Source organism: Rhinopithecus roxellana, chromosome 15, assembly GCF_007565055.1.
Source record: "Rhinopithecus roxellana isolate Shanxi Qingling chromosome 15, ASM756505v1, whole genome shotgun sequence".
Lineage (NCBI taxonomy): Eukaryota > Metazoa > Chordata > Mammalia > Primates > Cercopithecidae > Rhinopithecus > Rhinopithecus roxellana.
In genome coordinates, this window is record NC_044563.1 from 116,520,324 (window position 1) to 116,534,396 (window position 14,073).

Here is a 14,073-nt window from a genome sequence, read left to right on the forward strand (position 1 = left end):
TCACACAGACGTTGCATAACCCAATCGGTAGATACTCCAAGTGGCAGATGTGCAGAATTTTTCAGCCAGGTGCTCATTTTCCTGTCATTCATCTACTCAAAAAATACTGGCTTTGTGATGGCCACCATGTCAAATGCCAGGACTCCAGAGATGACAACAACAGGGTCCCTACCCTCAGGGGATCCTATCCTCCCAGGGGAGATAGAGAGGTGAACAAACAGGACAAATACAGGTTGACAAGTGCTAAGAGAAAAGTCAGAGGCTGTGGGAACAGAGAGGACGAGTATCTAACCAGCCCGGGGTATCTGAAAGACTTCGTGGAGGAGGAGAAAACACCTGGGCTAAATCTTAAAGGAAGACCAGAAGTTACCCAGGGAAAGAAGTGAAGGAAGACATTATACACAGAGAGGCCAGGAGGTAAGAGAGAACCTCAGTGTCTGGGGACACAAGGAGTCAGATACAGGAGGCTCAGAGTGGGCGATGGGAGGTGAAGCGTGAAGACACTGGGGAGAGTGAGGATACTGGAGAAGAAGGTGGGGTGCAGATGGTGACAAGTCCTGAAGAGCAATTGCTTTGCAAACCTTGATCAAGCTCTTGCAATGTGCAAGCGACGGCATTAAGTCAATGTGAGGGCCCTTGCCCTTATGGCACATGGACTTCCTAGAGGAGAAAGAAGAAGAGTCGCTCGGAAGAAGAAATGTCACCAGACTGAGTTAGTCAGAGAAGGCCTCGTGCTAGAGGGAGGCCTCTAACTTCAGGCAGAACTTCAGACAGGTAAGCCAGCGCCACCACCCAGATGTTTTGTGTATGTTGCCTCACCAAATCAATGAGGACATGACATCTTCCCATTTTCCAGGTAAGGAAACTGAGGCCCAGAAAGCTTAAATAGTTTGGGAGCTGGGAAGTGGAACAGGAGGGATGCACTTTTCCTGACTCCAGAGCCTGCACCCCGTCCATTTCACCTTGCTGTTCCCCAAGGTCTTCCTGGTCAAGGGAACAGCCTGACAAGCACGGGGAAGGCATGTGGAAGGCACACAGGAGGACTGGGCAGTAGGCAGTTTTCATTGGAGAAGGGAGTTCGTGTGGAGGAGATGGGGCCTTGGGTCTGGAGTGATAGTCAACAGAGTGGCACAAGCTTCAGCTTTGAAGTCTAGGAGCCCAGGGACAAGTGAGGTATCCTCTCCTGGTTTCAAATTTCTCACTGCAAAATGAGACCTAACACCTACTTCCTCTGGATACATTCTCCGATGAGAATTCAGTGAGATAATGAGTCGAGTGCTTAGGAGATGGCCTTACACCTTGTGAGTCCTCAACTGTGGATGATATGATTATTTTAATCAACAGCCATCATTATTCCCAATAATAATACCTGCAGGTAAGACCCTGGAGGTAGGTTGGGGCTGATACGTGCAGGATGCTGATCTCCAGGCAGGCATGCCATCAGGATTCTGTTGACACTGGGGAATTACAGTGACAGTTCTTAAGAACAGACGTGAAATAACAGCTTGGACAGAGTTTGTTCTCTTCTGCAGAATAACACAGCAACTTCCTCACTCAGAAGTGCCATGATTTTTCTCCTATGCAGAAAAATTGTATCACAGTGAAGAAAGGCGTGTCCAACACTTCAGATGCTGGCCACAAGGTGCCAGTGGGGGTGAGAGTGACTGTCTGAAGGCTGGACACACACCAGTGGCACTCCAGTGGTGAGGAGGCTAAGGAGGGCCTCATGGGCTCCAGCGGGGGCCAGGGGCACTCTGGATACCCCCAGCTGGTGAGGAGGGAAGAAGTGGGGTCGCTGCTGCTAGCCCCTTACTGCTGACTCTGTGACAGCCTCTTGAAGATGTGGGGCCGCATCCTCTAAGCTGTTTCTCGCCAAAAATCAGAAACCTCTGGAGGCCACACTCCTGTAAACACAGAAGCAGATGCTCCCTGGACCACTCCTCTCTCTATCAAAAAAAATAAAAAAATAAAAAAATAAGGCAGTGGACTCCTCCTCCAGTGGTGGGCTTGGAGACAGTGGAGGGAAGGGAATGCCTTTGTGAGGGGTGCACTGTGGCTTCATTTCAAGCCTGCCTCCCACCCTCTTGCTGTCTGCAGAAGAGGGAGGCTGTGTGGTGGCTTCCAAGTAGCACAGCTGCCCTTGAGGAAGGCAAGTGGGATCTGGTGTATGTCGGGCACCAGCAGGTCTTTGAGCTCATTTACTGTCTTGTGACCTTCCTATGTAGCAGGCCTTATCCTCACTTTACAAACATAAAAATGTGGCCCCAAAAGGGCAAATGACTGTCCAAGCCATGCAGCTAGTAGGCCACTGAGCTGGATCCAAACCCATCTGCCTAAACTCCAAAACCCCAGTTTTAACCCCTGCCAAATTCTGCCTCTCAGAGAAGAGGGTGGGAGAGAGAGTAGTTGGCTACAGTTCTTCACAAAAGTGATCGAATGCTAGTGACCAAAGAGAAAGGAAGGGTCCAGAGGACCCCTGGTCCGAAGCCATGCAGAGGGACAGTCCTGGGTTTGCATCTCTGCTGGAGTGACCATTGGCACGTTATTTATTCCCCCTGATTCCTGCTTCCTCATCTGGAAAATGGATCTCAGAGGGCCTACGTGTAGGGTGGTTGTGAAGATCAGACACAAAAGACTGAAGCCCTTGGACTTCAATAAGTGCTCACTAATGTCAGATATAATTATTGGTTATTATTACAGAGCTGCAGATAGGATCAGGGGCTCCTCAGATATCCCCACTAACACATAAGATAGGTCAAGAATGAAACTGTGCGCTGCACAGGGCATGAGAATTTTCTTTTCCCTCCCCGATAACTGGATCCTTTATTGCTGAGCATTTACATACATTATCTAATTTCATCTTACCCATAACTCAGAAACTGAATGTCCCATCACTTAGAGAGCCAGCTCCAATTTGGCCGTGGATTCTAGAGCCTGTGCTCCTCAAAGCTTGGCTCTCTGCTGCTGTGGCTCACAGCTACCTAGGACTTGGAAACTGGCCTCTGGGTCCATGGTCTCCAAGAGGAAGCCTGGTGTCTCCTCACAGCCCCCTCAGCCTCCTCTCAGAGGGTCTGCCCAGCAGTAGCACGTGACTCAATCACTCTTCTAAACCCAGTGGCAACCACTGGCTACCCACTATGAATGGCCCAAGTGGAAGACTTCTATCCTGATGGAGAGAGGCGGGGTTCAGCTTGGAGTGTTTGGGTTCCCAGGCCCATCACCACGCCCTGCCTCCTGGCCAAATGGCTGTTGGACCCAAATGCAGACTTGCAGGGTCCAAATGAACCAGGTAGGCAGGCACATGGGCCTTAAAAAAATTTCAAGGCTGGTCTTCCATTCCCTCTCCATCAAACCAGTGCCGTAGTCCACAGCGAGGGCCAGGGGAGCTGTAAAATCCCCATTTGCCACAATTAGCAGATGAGTAATGAAATGGTAATGGCAGCCAGCAGTGGCCTCTGCTCTCCCAAGGCCCATGCCCCTGCCTTCTGTGAGTGCCAGCTTGGGACTGAGACCAGCAGAGCACCTGGTACCCAGAGGTACCTGGAGACATACCATAGGGCTCTCGCTTGGCAAAGCACATCTTCCTGTTTCTGCCTCCTGAAATCCGAGCTGTTTTTGATTGTTCCTGGGGAGCTCATGCCCTCTGCGAGAGGCCTTAGCTTAGGGTCTCCAAAGATAGGGTAAAGTAGGGGAGCAGGCCCTAGAGGATGGGAAAGGAGGAAGGAGGGAAAGGGGGAACAGCATTTGCATAGAGCCTGGGGCAGAAAGGAGCTGTCACTGAATGGAAAGCAGGCAGCGTGGCTGAAATACACAGTGAGGTACAGGATCAGGAGGCAGAGACAATCAGATACAATGTGGTATGGGATAGGGAGGCAGAGACAATCAGGTGGGCCCCACAGGTTATGGGGAGAATTTTGCCTTGGGGTTGGCAGGGCATCCCATGGCTTCTCCCTTCTGCCCTGGCAAGTCGTTTAATACTTTTCTAGTTTTCAGCAGCATTTTAAAATTCATCTGTAGCTGGTCGTGCGTGCCTGAAAATGAGCTGGTGTCAGCTCCTGGGCTGTTGTCTGGTAAAATGCCCGAGAGTGTTTGTTTACGAGTGCATCGCAATAAGAGGATTAGAGGCAGTCATATCCTTCCAGTGGTCCCTGTGGTCAGCCGCTGCCTGAGCATGGAGGAGAGTTGAGCTCTGGGCGCCCTGCCAGGAAACCCTCTGTCTCCTTTGGTCCAGCAAAGAAAGGACCTCAGTGCCCTCAGGCCCTAACAGTAAAGTTAAAGAAAGCCTGGGCCAGAGAGAAAGAGTTATCCCTCAAAATGCTTCTGTCTTGCTCGGTTAATCTAATCTGCTTTATGTAGTACAAAATAAACACAACCCTAATTAGCAGGTTCATGCTGCAGCTGAATTCTCAAAAGTGCTTCACAGATTCCAGCCTCAGCATTCCCAGAGAAGGCCCAAGATCTCCCTGAGAGGCCCAGTTGGTGTTTGGGGAATCAACACTACTCTGGTGATCACACAGTTTGCCTCACTTTCTCCATGGAGCTCTTTGCTAAAGGACATTCTCCTCCAGGTCAGTACTCCAGCCAGCCAGCCTCAGCCTGGAGGGTCTGCTTAAATGAGATGGGAGGGGTAACATGGTGCATGGACGTGTTGGGCTGAATCTCAAGCTAAGGCAGGGGCACACTTCCCAAGTGTCAAACCTGGAAAAGGGGTATTTTTTCATTCCTTCATTCACTCAGCAGCTAGTTATAGAGCACGCACTGTTAGGTGGCAGAGGCAGCTACAGCTACATCATCAGGGTTCAAACCCTGGCTCTTCCATCTCCCAGCTCTGTGGCCTTCAGTGAGGGACTTACTGCTTTGTGCCTCAGTTGCTCCACCCATAAAATAGTGATAATGAAAGCACACATGTTAAAAGGAAATGTCAAGATTAAATAGGCATAAAGAGTTAGGACAGCACCTGACACACAATAAGCACCTTACGAGAGCCCAGCCTGCACGAAGGAAGAACTGTGCACTTGCCTCGTTCATCATTTTATCCAGGCACCTGGGAAGCCTGCCCCGAGAGACCCAGTTCGTATGTGGTGGCAGAAGGCAGGTGTTCCATGAAGATTTGGGGAATGAATTAATAAAGTTGAGTGGTTGTTCTTCTTCTTATTGTTGTTAATATTGCTTACTTCAGGCTATTATAACAAAGTACCATAGACTGGGTGGCTTATAAACAACAGATATTTATTTTCACAGTTCTAGAAGCTGGAAGTCTCAGATCAGAGTGCCAGCATGGCCAGGTTCTGGCAAGGGCCCTCTTCTGAGTGGCAGACTCTCATCTCTGTTTTCATTTCCTCACACAGCGGAAAAGGTGAGGGAGCTCTATGGGGTCCCTTTTATAAGGATGTGAATCCCATTCATGAGGGCTCCACCCTCATGATCTAATTACTTCTCAAAGGCCCCACCTCCTAATCCCATCACATTGAGGGTTAAGATTTCAGCATAGGAATTTTGAGTAGGGGCGCAAACACCCTGTCCAGGGCAATTATTATCATTATACTCTGTTAGCTCTTACGCGTCATGCCAGGAACACAGGAGTGAATAAGTCAGATGTGATCTCTGCTTTCATTTATCAGATGAGAAGAACGTTAAACAACTAATAAATGTTTGCTGAATGATCAAGTGAATGAACTAATTACATGATTATTTACAGCTGTGAAGGAAAAGTTCAACAAAAGGCAGGGTGTTTTGTTCTAACTGAGGACGTCTACTGACACAGCAAAGCTGTAAAGCAGACCACGGACTGCAGCGCAGTGTGGAGAACAACTCTACATCTGGTTGGAGGTGGAGTAATGTCCAGTCTGTGCACAGACAGATGGCAGGTGTGCAGCTGCACTCAGCATGGGATAGAGGTACTTGATCTAACCACAGAGATGGGGTGGGTCAGGAGAGCTTCCTGGGCTGAATGTTAAATAACAGAATCGAAGTCGATTGAGCCAAGGTAAGGGTAGGCTGTTTCCCCTTTACTCCCTGTGAATCTCAACATTTAGCATGGGTCTGGAACATCATAGATGCATAACAAAATGTGTGTTGAATAAATGGATGGTTGAATGACTGAATGAATGTAGTTTTGATGAGATTCCCCTAGGAGTCTGTTACCCAGGAAAGTAGAACCCCCATTAATCTTTCCATGCCCAAATGAAGAAATTGAAGTCCAGAAGGAAGAAGTCAATAGCCCACTCTATTCACCCTACTTCTTTGTCCCTCTTCAGCTCTGTGCTGATGCTTGAGAGGAATTGTTTACTGCCCCAGCTATGCCCTCTTGTATTTTGACAAAGCACAGTTCTATTGCTCCTAGCAAACATATTATCTTTCTATGGCACAGGCTGGACACGATTCTACACCTCCATCATAATGCAAAGTTGTTCCCCAGTGCTATGGCTCAGTCCATGTTCAGTATTGCAGACATGTCTCTATCAGTAGCTATCCTCAGCTATAACAAGATTATTTTCACCCATTGATCCTAATGGTCTTTCTTACCTACAAAGGGTCTTAGGGGACACCAGGGTGGGAACCACAGAACGCTGACTGAGAACCACTCCTTTAGGAGCCTCCTCTGGCTGTTTGGTGTATCACTGGTGCCTGGTGCAATATCTGGATAAGCCTGGCCAAGAGCCTAGCCTACCTCTGGGGGATTATCCTGAAATTCTGGAATGACTCTTGAACCTTTGGTGCTCAACCACCTCCTCCTTGCAGGGCTAAAAATAATTTGGCCACTTCCTGACAGGCAGGACAGGTGTCAGTCTGGGGTGCATGATACTGAACTAAGTGCCAGGTACAGATGGGCAATTTGTAGGCAGTTTTACTTAATCCTCTCAAAAGTTCTGCAAGGAGGTATCATCATCCTCATTTAAAAGCTGAAGAAATTGAAACTCTAGAGGTTTAGTGATTCCACTCAAGGATGTGTGCGAGTTCAGAATCAGAGCCAGAAAGACTTAGAGAGATAAACCCCACAAAGGAGGAACACCATGCCAGGGCATGCTCACATGCAGAACCTCCAGGCTTTCAGTAGGGTGGCTGTGAGTTTTTGCAAACTGTGGCTCCAAAGTGATCATATAAGAGGCATGAGAAACCAAGAAAGTGGACTGTGCAGGCCAGAAGAAGGGAGTTAGCAGTGATTCCTTCTGCTACTTTCTCACCAATCCATATCCTTTCTCTTCTGAAAACCCCATTTCTTTTCTTTTCTTTTCTTTTCTTTTCTTTTCTTTTCTTTTCTTTTTTTGTAGAGAGAGGTTCTTGCTATGTTGCCTGATCTGTTCATGAACTCCTGGGCTCAGTTGATCCTTCCACCTCAGCCCCCCAAAATTCTGTAATAATAGGTGTGAGCCACCATGCCCAGCTGAAATTTCATCTTTTTAACTCTGTTAATAGCTTCATCTACCATTGTCTCTTTCTTGTTTGTTCACCGAAATTTCATAAAACCCCACTGCTGACATGAATACTTGGGTATGTTGTATATAGTGACCTTGGTCTGTTGCCCAGCCTTTGGAACCTCAGGTCCTCATCTAGATGGAAACAGCAGTCCAGCAGGGAGCCCCTTGGCTTTATTGCAGTCTTCATTTCTCCTACTCTCTCTCTGCAGAGGTTGTTGAACAGTCAGAGGGACCAAAATAGAGCCAGCCAAAATTGCGAGTGCATTCTATCATCTGTCTCCCCTGGACCCTCATGCCCCTGTCCCACAACATCAGCCAAAGGGAAACGAAACAGGGAAAGTAGAGGTGGCTCATTCTGCTTGTAACAAAGAAATGAGTTGTGGTGAAGAATTAAGTAAGGTGCACAAATTAGCACAATCCAATAGGCTGTAAATAAATCAGTCTTAAAAGTGTTCACAACTTAAGCCTCTTTTATCCTCAGCTGAGAAAGGCTTCTGTGATTTTCTGCCCAAGGTGTTGTTAGTGAGGGTGGCGGTTCTGGACTTTGGGGGTGGGAGTGGTTAGGAAAGGCGGCAGTTCATTTGGTATAGTGGGGCTTAAACTTGAATACCACACCACTAGCTTAAGAAAAAAGGGGCCTAGGTCATCATGTACTTGCAGCAGAAAGACAAAATATCCCCATGATGTGGTAGAAGCTGTTCTGAGTTCTGCAGCTCTTGGAGTCCCTTAGAGATCTCATTTGATCTCAAGTCTTTAAGTCCATCTCTATACATTGATGACATCCTAATTTATATCTCCAGCCAGGACATCTTCCTGAATTCCACGCTCATATCTCCACCTGCCTATTTGACATCTCCACTTGCACATATAAAGACCTCTCCACAGTAACACTTTAAAACCAAATTCCTGCTATTCTCTCCCAAACCTGCTGCACGTGCAGCCTTTCCGGTCTCAGTCAATGGCAAGCCCATTCTTCTAGTTGCTCAGGCTTAAACCCTTGGAGTCAACCTTGATTCCTTTCTGTCACTCACATGCCTCATCCCATCAACCAACAAATCCTCCCAGCTCTACCTTCAAAGCAACCACAGTCCTACCACTTCCCACCATTCCCCTGCTTCTACCTGGCGCAAGCCTCCAGCATCACTTCCTGAATCACAGTAACCTCCTTACAGTATCATTTGTATCAGGGAGAAACTGGAAACTATTCTAGTATTCATAATATACATTTTGTCAGATAATTTTCAAGGCCTTTGTACTCTGGGTTATCAAACTATTTAAGATGCTGCCGAAGAGCAATTAGCATCTGGGAAGATGTTCACATGAAATTACAAAGTGAAAAAAGGATATGTAGAAACCGGAAAGTGATACTGGAAAATGTTCTCTGGGTTCTGAAATTGTAGACTTTTAAATTTCTTTTTCTATGTTTCTGCTTAAAAAATTGTGTTCATGATTAGGAAAAAATACAATTAAAAATAAAATGACGGAAAAGTAAAAGAAGCAGAGACAATACATGGTTGATGTAGAGGACAGAGAGGCTGCAAGTTCCCTCATAGAATATAATATTTGAGCTGTAAGTGCTGTGAGCTCCCATTTTATAGATGGAAAAAGAGAGGTCCAGAGATACACAGTGAGTTGCCCAGAAAAATATTGCCTGCTTTCATTTACTCCTGTGTACCGGACATTGTGCTATGTGCTTTATAAATACGACAATTTTTATTCTCCATACTGGCTGTGTGAGGTTAAGAATAGCTCCCTCTACCACTCCATCCATTCTACAGATGAGGAGACTGAAGCTTATACAGGTTATATAATTTGCCCAGATTCACATGGCTAGTCATGTTCAGAGCTGGTAGCCAAACCCCAAAGGTCATGCTCTTAACTTCTTACTTTACAAAGTCATACATTCAGCTGGCTTGATAACCTAGATTTCTAAACTGCCAGTCACCTTGCACCATTTTAAAATGAAGTGTGGATGAGTAGAACTGAACAGCTCAGAGGCCCCCAAAGCTCCTCCTCAGGCCCCCACTTCAGCCCAGAGCACAGCCTGGGCCTGCCTGGGCTGCAGCCAACCCTTCTGGTTCAACTCATGAGTCCAAAGCGTTTCCCTCTTTGAAGGAGCAGCTGCTGTGGGCAGGAGACTTCCAGAGAACATGAAGTGAATCAATGTTGGGGGCTGGCCTGGCGTTAGAAGTTTCTCCCAGAGCCTGGCCTGCCACCCAGATTTCTCTCCTTTGTGAGTCCCATTGAGGCAGTAAATGCATAATAGATTTAGGGACCATCTCCTAAGGTTAAATGTCAAACGTACCTTCAAATAAAATGTCAGTAATAAAAACAGTTAGTGAGTTGGTCTCTCTGAGATGTGGAGAAAGTGTACTCTGGTCATTCCAGCAGCTTCCAGGCTGTGTGGAGAATCCTGTGGCCTAACGGGGAGAATTGGGTTGGGGAGTTGATAAATATTTTCACCTAAAATGTCTGTAAAAATAAGGTCAGAAAAACCGCAATGTTAAAGAGCTGCAGAATGTGTGTTGAGAGGATCTGGTGAGAAAATGTTACTTAAACCCTGGGTAAACAGAATTGTTGTTTTAGTACTGAGAACAACGGTCTCCCTCCAAGCTTGAAAATGAGAACATTAAGATTTTCCTGCTAGAGGCACCCTCCAAGACAAACACAATGCACACTGGAGCAGAGCCATGCAAAATCATCATGAGGAGGCAGAATAACCCCCAGCCTGCAGGCCTAGATGCTAACTTTAGTGCAAATCTTAGCATTTTAAAAGAAAATATATGGATCAGGCTGAAATGGTGGGGCAGGGTAGAGACTGGGATATTAGTCTCCTAGGGCTGCCACAAACTGGATGGTTTAAAGGAACAGACATTTATCGTTTCACATTTCTGGAGGCTAGAAGTCCAGAATCTAGGTGTGAGCAGGCCCGTGCTCCCTCTGGAGCTCGGGGTAGAATTCTTCATTGCGTCTTCCTAGCTTCTGGTAGTGGCTGTCAAGCCTTGGCATCCTTTGTGTACAGCTGCATCACTCCAGTCTCTGCCTCTTCATTGCACAGAGTTGCCCATCCCATGTGTGTCTCTATCCTTTTCTTATAAAGACACCAGTCATATTAGATTAAGGGCTTACTCCACTCAAATGACCTCATTTTAACTAATTACACCTGTGATGACTTTATTTCCAAATAAGGTCACATTCTGAGGAATTAGGGGTTAGGACTTCAACATAGCTTTTTGGAGGACCCAAGTCAACCCATAATAGTTGGTCCACAAAAGAAACAAAATTAATGGGAGCATCGAAAGGGAGAGATTTACATAGTGTGCCAAGCATCCCTGTGCTTCATGGCGACAGGGCCCATGACTGTCTACACCACTAGATCCCCTTAGGCCACACCGTGGCCCAGGACACCACCCTGTCCCCTCCACGGAAATGCCCTGCTGCTGACGCACAATGGAAGGAGTGTGGCAGCCACACCAGGGTGCCATCACCCTGGGATCTGACTGTGTAACCAGCAGGGCTTCCCAAAGTAGCGCTACTCTACAGATTTCCATGCAAATGGCCACTGCAAAGATTGGGGTCATTCCACATTCTACCTGCTTTTCAACACCTGTGGGTCTCAACTTTTTCTGCTTGAGAATAACACCCCTTTGAATGCAAAAACTGTGGATGACACACTGGAAGAGATAAAGAAACGTGAAACACCACCAAACAAGTCAGTAAGAATAACATCATCATTGCTGCAGCAGAAGCAAGTCTCACCCTTTCTATAAAAATGCCAGGTCATCACACTTGTCATGCATGGTCTAGAAATGCATCTGCAGAAATCACAAGGTTCTAGTCAGCCCTCCACACTGCCCCCACCCCAGCCTGGGTCTCTGTGCAGGTAGAGTTACGTATCGTCCTTCTTGGGCTCCCCTGCATATTTCCAAAGCAAAGTTCTCACATATCTCAAGAAAATCAAAGGGATTCACTATTTTACTTCTTTACAGGTTGGATCCCTCTCTTTGCAGCATCATCCAAGCCAGCGTCACAGCACAAGTATTCAATTATTGCAAAATGCAATAGCATGTGCTGATCTGCTCAGGCTGGTGGCATGCCTGTGAAGGGCTGTGTGGCATGTCAGTATGAAGACACACTGCTGGGAAACCCTCTCCAGCACTGACAAGGAGAAGGAGACCAAGGTATTTTCAAACATTTTCTTTTTTCCTGGCAAAGATTGAAACAGAAAAGTGGCTTCCACCTGGTCCTGAGTTATTCAACAATTCAAATTTGTCATTTTGCCCCATTCTAGTTAATTGAGTTTTCATTCTAAGATCCTAAAATAAAATGTGAATACAGAACAGTTACCTTGTGGTTTTAGCCTATCAGCAGGGGATGGGACCCTTCCTTTTTAATTTTTTCCCTGCCTCCCTCCCCACCATGTAGCCTCCCTCTCTGGTTCTCCCCAGACATATGGGCCATTGGCAGTTGGCACCTCAGAGGCATTTACCATTACGGCCCACCTTGCTCAGTCTCCTCTCCTGGGGGCCAGTTTTAGTCTCTGTCTCTAATTAAGCCCCAGCCTCTGTACCCAGAATCTTCCCATGAAAGCAAGCTGCCAGCTGTAAGTTTCACTTTACAGCCCATGCAAAGCTGTTTTCCCTGAAGACAAACTGCCATCCTCCCTGCAGCCCCCAGCTCTCAGAGTTGCTCAGACACTCCCCTCTTTCCACCCCTCAGGGTCCCAACAGAGCCTCCTAGGTAGACAGCTCTCCAGGGAATGAAGTGGTTTCCTCATGGGAAGGGAAACAGAGAGTTTATCTATTTCCTTTGGAACCTGTCCATGCAAAGCAATGTCAAAGACTGGGCTGGGGTAAAAAAGGCATTAGGCGGGGACCCAGAGGGCAATGTGCAGAATTCTGGCCACAGCCCCCAGAATGTGTTGTTACTGGCTATGTCCATTCTTATTTGGCAAGCAGTCTTTGCACAAGCGTTTGCTCTTCAGGCTGGGCTTGATGTATCCTGGGTCAGAAGGGAAAGGCTGGTGGCCATGCTGGATCATAGGGCCTGGGGCTGGGGGGAGGCTGCAGAGCTTGGCAGGGTTCCATCAGTGGTGCAAGCCCAAGGGAGTCACCACCAGGAACCCAGGCCTGGGCAATGAGAGGTTCTCTTATTCTGGCTTCTCCCTACAGCACCACCTGCCAGGCCAGAACAGAAAGAAGGGCTATGGAGACTGGCAGAGAAACAACAATTACTGCTCGGTGAGAAGTAAACAGCGTCTGCTTCCAGAGGCTTTATGGACCAGAAAGCCTGTAGGAAATAGCTCCTGCTTCCCAACCTGGAGTTCCTCACGCACTAGCCCTCCCTGCTACAATTTTGATGGGTTTTTTTGCATATTTACAGAACTGTGCGACCACCATCATGATCAGTCTTAGAAGAGTTAATCACCTCTCACTCCAGAAAACTCTGTATTCATTAGCAGTCACTCCCTTTCCCCTTCCCACCCCTCTCCAACATTAGGCAACCACTGATCTACTCTCTGTCTCCATAAACTGGTCTATTTTGGACATTTCACATAAGCCTCCCTGGATCCCAGTTTAAGCATCCTGGGGTTTGTCTACCTGCCAGAGCCATGGTGCCAGTGGGGCTACCTGTCCTGTGGGATAACAAGGCAGGTTCAAACCTTTGCCTGCTCTCCCATTCATTCCTTTTGTGTTAGTCCATGAGTCTCCTGACTGTTCTCTCCAACGACAACCACAGACTGACGAAAACCTACTGACTTGGAGTCAGGAACAGACTTTGCTACTTTCTGGCTGTGTGATCCTGATGAGTCACTTGAACCTCCTGTTCCTCAGCCTAAAACCAAGACTAATAAATCAAGTCTATCTCACTGCCTTACATGGGGATTAAAAAGATAGAGCATGCAAACACACATTGTACATCACAAAGCTGTGTGCAAATAAATATCATGTAATTCCAGCCCTTTTTGAGTTTATAAATAAAAGTGAAAACCTCATAACTCGAAGTCCTCCCCTTCCTTGCCTCTATTCTTCTGTGTTCATTGGTCTGTGTGCCTATTACACAGCTGCCAAGGATAACTCAAGAGACCCAGCCATGAGAAGCAAGAAGAGAAGAGCTGACCACTTTTCAGTGTCCCTAGATGAAAAATACAAAATGATCAGCCCTGGGCTGGGTAAGCTGTTGCCCAAAAAGTGCTGGCCCTGCCACAATACACAGGGCACCATGACCAATGGACTTCGGACTGGGGCAGTCCTGGGTTAAGCACTAGCTCTGTTGTGCCATCTCTGCCAACCTAATTAACCTCCTCTCACCTGTTTCCTCACCTGTACAATTTGGAATAAAAATATTTACACCCTGTGAGGCATCTGCTAGGATTGCCTGACATAAGGGCTCAGCACAGAGCCTGGCTAATGGTAAACAGTGAATTGTAGCCACTGTGATTAATGCTGTCATGGTTGTAATGATTACTGCTGTTATCAAAGAAGGAGACAACAAATCAGTACGGAGCACTGACTCTCATGTAGGCTTTAGGACAGCATCTACAGCCTCTCTGTACCCCAGCTTCCTCATGTTTAAAATAGACATAAAAATAGTACCAAACTCATAGTGTAACTGTGAGGGTTAATGAGTTCACACATATAATGTGCTTAGAACA

The 14,073-nt window shown here is 47.0% G+C and overlaps 1 long non-coding RNA gene across 1 annotated transcript; it reads left to right on the forward strand.

Annotated features, from left to right (window-relative positions):
• The first annotated feature begins 224 nt into the window (after window positions 1-224).
• On the forward strand, window positions 225-13,419 carry LOC104681767. The gene is made up of 4 exons (XR_750610.2): window positions 225-417; window positions 4,424-4,568; window positions 5,699-5,897; window positions 12,590-13,419. It is a non-coding gene; the product is annotated as an uncharacterized LOC104681767 (long non-coding RNA).
• Window positions 13,420-14,073: the final 654 nt, after the last annotated feature.